The following is a 7983-nucleotide window of genomic DNA, read 5'->3' as shown; positions in this document are numbered from 1 at the left end:
TTGTGCCGACACAATTTGCATGTATACTGAATTTTCAGGTGCTTGAAAAGTTGCATTTGGAATTACCCAACTCTTTAACTTATTAAAGAAAAAGACTGAAACAGACAAATTAAATGATGAATGTTTGTCATGAGTGAAAGGAAAAACAAAAAGGTTCCCATCATGTTTAATACCATAAACAGCACGTTCAGACACAAGATATACTGCAGAGATGAGAGTGAGAAAATTAGGTGGTACTGTTTATAGCCCCTTCTGGCAATGTTTCTTAACATTCACACTTTTTGTGCGAGTTCCTCCTATCACTTTTTTAAACACCTTTTTAAAAATGTAACCTCATTTTGCCCATGCACTCATCGTCGGAATGAACATTATGGTAATTCTGGGCATTTTAATGATTTCTGTGAACTGTTCTTTTTCCAGGGTGGAACAATTGTACAGCATACATATTTAATAACTTTTAAAGAACAAAAATGGGTGCCCAAGATGAAATTTATTTTGGATCTTCTGAAATCCACACATGGTCCAAAGCATAGTATACTTTGGACCATGTATACTATACTTTGGACCACTGTGTTAATACTTACACAGTAAGTATTTAGAAAAAAAGTGGGTTTTATTTACACACAAAATGAAAAAAATATACAAAATGAACTAACAATACAGGTCCCTTAAAAAAGGTCAAATAAATATAACTAAACTTAAGCCAAAAACAGCAACTTGCAAACAAAACTAACCTAACCCACAAGAAACAAAGGGGACCTAAATCTTGGCTGATCAGACCAAGTTGACACATAGGATGTATTAACACCAAACAAACCAATGCTTAGTTTTATAATCACTTTAATTAAATGCCCAAAAGAATACTAAGCGAACAGACAATTCATAAATCAAAGAGAAAGCACAGCATTAAAAATTATTTATTTATTGAAACCCATGAAAGAGCTGCACATGGTATGGCCCAATAAACTCTTCCCATATATAACACAGCTGCATCTTTTGCCCAACTTCAGAGTTGTGATGCTGCAGGTGTGGCCATCACACATACATCGAGACTAGAAACATATGCGCTTGCTCACTTAAATATTTTAACAAGTGTTGTTGAAGGCCTATTATCTTCTCGTTAATGATCATGATTGACTAGAACTGGTAGTTTCTCTTTACCGGCATAAAATGATTTATTGGACTGGTTAATAGTCAGAACAATTGGAAAATCCAATTGAGCAACTCACTGACAATTCAAGAAGAAGAAGAACGGTAGAATTGCACATGTTGGGAGGGTATCTTGGAGCCATTTTTTAAACAACTGTAGATTCCAAGATCATTGGTTCAAAGAATTGTACATATGGATGTTACTTGGATGTGGCATGACTTTGCCATAGTCTGGTAGAAGACTTAAACCCTCTAATGATAGGAAACTGATTAGGATGTTCAAACCTGCTATGAACTGGAAACAGCATCACTGTCCACAGTAATCTGAACTGTACATCATCATGGATTCAGACGGTGCCAACCAAGAAAGAACCCCCACTCCAAACACCTTCAACTAAAGCTCAACTTAAATTTGCAGCAGGTCGCATGGGCAAGCCAAATACCTTCTGGAAAAATTTTAATGGTCAGAGGAGACAAAGATTCAGCTATTTGGCCACAATGACAAGAGGTATGTTTGGAGGGAAGACATGAGGCTTTCAAACCTAACAATACTGTACCGTCCTGTAATATGAATACACTCTAATATCAGTTTGTCAATGTCCGTAACATCCATTAGTGTGAAAGATGCAGCAAAATACTGTGGCTTACAGTGCCAAATATTTTGTTACATTATCTTGAACTGATTGAGCCTGTGCGAGACAAGTGCTGACAGAACACCGTTGGACACTAAACGGGCTCTCTTCCCGAGTTTCATCTTTAATTACAAAACTCACTAGCAACTCATTAGTTGGAGTAGCGAAACCTTTAACAAACTGAGAAACTAAATATTTAGCATTTAGTTGCACTGAAATGACTGTTGGGCTTAACAGTGGATTCAGGGATGCACCCCTTTAAAAAGGGTCTGATTTTAAGGTGATGGAAAAAATGTGACTTGATTTGAAGCTGAGAAAAGGAACCAAAGCAGTCACTGATAAAACAGTTGGGATAATGGGATGCAATTCCCTCTTTGTCCAGTCTAGAAAAATTCAGTGCTGGCGAAAAAAGATTGTTGTTTGTTAATGTGGAGTGAACAGAAACATTTGTGTTTTGATTTGATTTAGAATTTTCAGAGATTTTCAGAAAATTCATTTGTCACTGAGAGATGTAGAGGAATAAAGTTACAGAAAACAAACAAAGCCGGGAGAGAAGAGTTTGAGACTAGTGTAGATTCAATGTTTAACTAGAGTGCTGCTCACCAGACATCATCAGGCGAGATTGTGAGAAATAAAGTGAGAGGTGTTGTATTAGAGGTGTTGTATTAGCAGCTAAATAAAAGATTTTTGGGGGTTTTTTTTAGTTTTTTTTTTTTTTTTTTTCTTCAGTGACACTGGTAGTTCAGGTCAGCTCAGAAAGAGTTACAAGAATAGCAGCAACACCCTCATTGTTATAGGATTGATATGGCTAGTTATAGAGAAAATAACTTCCAGATATCTGTTTTTAACTTGTTTAGTTTCAGAAAGTCTGAAATTCCAAGGAATTTAAAAAACTGAACTGGTAGCAAGTTACTTGAATTGTGAAAATGTCTATAAATGCATGAAGGAGCCTGTGTGGAGTGGCTGTTGCAGGTCATTTACCAATTGAAAGGTTTGTAGTTCAATCCCTGGCTGCTGTAGTCTGCATGTCTAAGCACCATGAGCCAAGAATCCAGATTTGCTTTCAAATACATTCATTGCTGTGTGGGACAGGAACCAGATCTAAAAACATGTAAATGTGACAAAAATTAATGAAGGGGGAAAATATTTTTTAGCAGCATTTTGAATGTTTTCAAGTTGTATCAGGTCACTGTACTTTTAGGAGTGTGAGAGAAAGATAGAAAAGACTTTGGGAGTTGAGGTCCTGTGGAATGTAGAAAACTGTCACAGCTGCGCTGGGAGAAGGGCCCAAATGCAGGACCCTTCAATGTAAGCAGTGCGTTTATGTACAGTGACGTAAATAATACACAACAATAAATCCCCGTGCCGTGTCTTCCTCCCAGTGTCTGTGCCCTGTGTCCTCGCTTCCAAGTGTCCATGCACCCCGTGCTTGCTGCACTCTCATTTCCAGGCTCTTCCTGGGAAATAACAGAGGCGGACGTTGGACACTTTCCAACTGCAGCAAGCTTACGCTTACTGATATGTTGAAAACACTGACGGGTAGTCACATAATGATCAAGCGTCGAAGAGAGCTCCACCACACTCCTAAGTAGCTCCTCTGGCGAGGCTTGATCAGCTGCAGGTGTGTGATGATCTTCAGGAGGAGGAAAATTATGGAGAGATCTACACTTTTAAGAAAAGTAACAAGGAATGTGTAATAGGTTACTTTCTTTGAGTAACAACCCCAACACTTTATCCAGTCCTGTGCTACATATTCAAAAATTATCTGACTGCAGTAAAATGGACTCTCATATGCTTTAAATTGTTTTCATTGTATGTTTTGTTTCAGTTACCATGTCATTAAGTTCTATTCATGCACTTCTATTTGTAGAATAACCCACCCTAACCCCATCTTTTTGTTACACCATGACTAGGATGTTCTCTAAGTGAACATTATGTAATCTAAAACTGGTTCTTCTGAAACTAAAGATCATTGTTATTGTGTCCCTCATCGTCAGACTTCCTGGAAACTTCTGATGTCATTCAATGCGTTTAAAAAGTGACACAGCAAAGATAACCATGTGAGACTCTCTAGCCCTGCCCCTTCTGCAATTTGAGTAAGTGCTAGACAAATATGAGAAACCTTTACCTCAGTCAGAGAAAAACCTACTTGATACACTTGTTGCTCAGGGATTTTTTTTTTTAAAATTTGGCTTCAACAGTCTCGTGGTCCGGAGGAAGAGCTGGCTTGACTTTGGAATGTAATGATCATTACCATGATCTCAGATCTGTGTGTGAATTTTCATTTTCAAAAAAGGAGATACACTCAGCAACTCCCCAAAACACAATAATACCCCGATTTATCAGAGTCACAACTCCTTTACAGTCAAATAGCTGCTGTCATATCTTACTTAAGTCAATGAAAGGTTTGAACGTCATGTTCAGGTGAGAAGTATTTTATGTTATGTGGACTTAAGTGTAGTGTTTCGTCAACACTAAAGATTTTCCGGTTTTTCAAGGGAAACTCCCCACACAACAAAGGCAGCAGAAAACACGCTGGTCAGGGGTCAAATATATTATCTATTAACTCAAGGATCTGTCTGCAAACATACACGGGGGGAAATTTCCTACACTTAATAGTTCATCTAGTGGACCAACACTGCAGGAAAGAATCTCATAACTATTTTGATTATGGCTACTGTGTGTTTGTTTTATTATCTGAACAAATCATTGAGTTCCTTTAATTGTCATGTCACTGTTTGTTAATCAGTTACTTTATTGTAGAAGAAAATGAATGGGGGGAAATGAAAACTAAATATGAAAGAATTCCATGTGAATGCAAAAAAGAATCCCACCACTTAAAAAGGCATTAATCCCTATACATTTTTAAGCTTTAATGTATCTTGTTTGAAGTACGAAATTTAAGCAAAGAAAATTTAACCCATGAACTGATGTTCATGATGTCCAGTTAGTTTGGACGGTTATTGCCCATCCAAACATTTGCCATACCTCCTGCACAGATGAGGTATGGCAAATGGTATGAATACAAAAAACAAAACAAAAAAACCCACCAAAAAAAACCAAAAAAAAAAACACGTGGACACTGCTAACATAATGGACAGGTTTTTGACGGGGCTCCCACATAAACTCAAAGCAGAAGATAAAGCATCGACGAATATGTTTCCAAACCAGCTTCCTTCCAAGCCAAATACTAGAAATAGGATGAAGCATATCTTTCTATTGGCTTCGCCTGCACAAGTGCAAAGGTAGGTCTCCCCGGCAGAATTAGTTTCCCCTGCATCGGGAGCACACACTGGGCTGTCCAAATCCTGACAAACAGTATCCCACATTCTGGATTTTTAGTTCACAAACACTTCTTACTTCTTGACTAACTTAGGCTGACCAGCCATCCTCTTTTCCCCGGACATGTCCTCTTTTTACATTCTGTCCGGGGCGTCTGTGGGGATTTTCGAGATTGATAAAAATGTCTGGGTTTTCCTATAGGCCTACAGAGGACCCATGTGTTTGACGTCATCCCCGAGCTGCTGCTTTGTTGCTTGTTCTGCACTCACAGATGGGACAGACAGCGTGCAGCAATACGCCTAATGATGTTTAAAAGATCCCAAAGCGCAACTGCATCTTTTCAGATGAACTGCAAAATAAATTTCTCTCGTGCTGACACAGTGCTGGTAATTTTTCTTATGCAGATGAGGCATTATTTCTGTACTATTATTAATTCCAGAGGCTTTTATGTTATTTTTTTTTTTTTGCACTTGTTGACTTGTAAAAGCCTATATGACACTTTTTATTTCACAATTCATTAACTTAAACCAAAAGCTTAAATAAATTTTACATGACTGTGTGGTACAATATTTGGCTGTATTCCCAGTATATATACTGTACAACTGCTGACCAACTAATTAACTTTCAACTTTCTCTTACGCTTTGCTCAGGTGGCCTCAGTAATTCACATGATGTCTTAATGAGGTTTCCCACATTGGCCCCCGTAAAGATGTTAAATGGACTAGTTCCTTTATAATGCTTTGTAACTCTGCCTAAGCGCTCAAATCTATGTCCACTTTTTTCTATGTTCATTCATTATCTTGCCCAAGGATACTTGGGCAAGATAATGAATGGTGGTCCCTGGTTGCAGACTACAGCAACCAGGGACCACCAACTTTTCAATTAATAGATGATACTAGTAGACACTTGAACTTGGAAAGTAGACACTCTACCTCTAACCAATGTGCAATCACACTGTAATCTTAGATAAAATGCATTGAAATTTAATTCTGGGGGAAGCTCCATAACATATACATATACTTTTCTGTTTTCCCTTGAAGATGACAGATTAAAAACAATCCCTTCCTGGACATTTAAAAAGCACATTTACAACTTCAGCTGACCTCGATAGTTCAGATGATGGTGCGGTGGGGCAATGTCTACATGAGGCTTTTCTGCCTTGCTTGAGCAAGTCCATTCACACATTTATACAGTGCAGTTGTAGGTTTTTTAAGCACAATCATTGTATCCCGATGCCTTGTAGAGTTTGACCTGACTGCATCATTAAAAGCTCACATGGGCCTATGCCCTGCACTGTTTTCTGGTGTTTATTTTTGTTCATAAGCATATTGACTTGAGCTTGATTGAGAGTAAGATAGGGATTTTTTTTTTAGTTATAAACTAGTTACATTTACTTATGCACTGCTTAAAATGACATAAAAAGTAATAATGAAGTTTTTACTTTTAGTTTTCATATATGAGGCACATGGTTTTGCTTCTGAATCCAGCGTTTGGGTCCTCTTCTCCTACACCGTGACACATACAACCCAGCAATCTTGGAACGACACCACCACATGTAGGACACTTACAATATTTATATTTAAAAATGTATATTTCCTGACCCGTAGTGAAGTGTCAGGTGTGAATGAAGCGACTTTCAGAGATGACTCTTTGAAGTGAATAACGAGAATCAGTTCCTGCCTGGGAGCCTGAGACACTTTTCTTTTTTTTTCTTCCTCTCTCTCTTTTTTTTCCTATTCAAGTCATACATGATTGGTCAACTGCATGATGTGTGATGACGTCTGAGTGTTCGCACCAAACAGTCATTGGCCTGTACTGAGCAAAAGGGAAGGAGGGGGAGGTTACAGACACACCACACGCTCATTTCCCTCCCTTATGCTTCTTTGTACGTGTAAATGAGAGAGAGTGAGAACATCTGATACAAAGAAAACATTCTGGAAACTTGAGAAGATGACTGACGACAGTAAAAATTCAACCCCCTGAGAGAGAATCCTTTCCAAAACAGGGCAGTCAAAGACAGAGAGAATAAACGGGATCAACCGCTTAAAGCTGAGGGACTTGGCTTTTCTTATGTTAGATTTTATTTTGTGATAAGCTGTCCTGTTTCACTCTAGTAAAACAGTTAAAGGTTAATAAATATTAAGTATACATGGATCTTTTTGTCAAATTCAGATGTGTGCTTGTTTTTGTACTTCAAAATTTATTTTTTATGATCATATAAATAGTAAACATCTGATATAATGTCTGTTTTGTATACTATTCACTCATTTTACACATAGTTTTACTTTTAAGTTTTAATTTAATTTTTGGTAATGAATTAATTTAAGAAACAAAAAATCTGAAGAGCCACCTGGGAGCCAAAAGAGCTGAGCTATTAGAAGAAGCTGGTAAGTCACTAGTGAAACCCGTCACAAAAAGGTATAGAGTGCTGCCTTGCAATTTTGTTGCTTGCTACCAGATTCCTGCAGTCATGTGATAGTTTGATTTTATCATGAAGCTGATCATCAAGAGCAGAATAGGTATTAAAAAAGCCCTTTTGAAAGTTTTGATTTAAATAGCTTAATGATGGGGACATTTTAGACTAGAGCTTGTTTTTTGGATCTATGCCACACAAAGTTCGATGGCAAAGGGAAAGTGGACCTTATCAGCTGGAGCATTTCAGCCACCATAGTGCCAGAGGTGTCATACAGATTATAGTTTATATTTTCTAGTTTTTACTTTTGTTTTTATTTAGTAAGTTTCAGAAAAAAAAATACAGAAACTAATAATCGTATCTGTTTACCACTTTTACAAAATCGTTTCAGTTAGTTTACATATTTTAAAGTCTATTTTGATTTTTTAATTTCAATCAACTAAAATGTAATTTCACTTACATGTAATTTACCTTAACACCTACTAAATGGTAAAGTAAAATAATAGG

Source organism: Astatotilapia calliptera, chromosome 11 (assembly GCF_900246225.1).
Source record: "Astatotilapia calliptera chromosome 11, fAstCal1.2, whole genome shotgun sequence".
Lineage (NCBI taxonomy): Eukaryota > Metazoa > Chordata > Actinopteri > Cichliformes > Cichlidae > Astatotilapia > Astatotilapia calliptera.
This window is presented reverse-complemented; position numbering follows the sequence as displayed.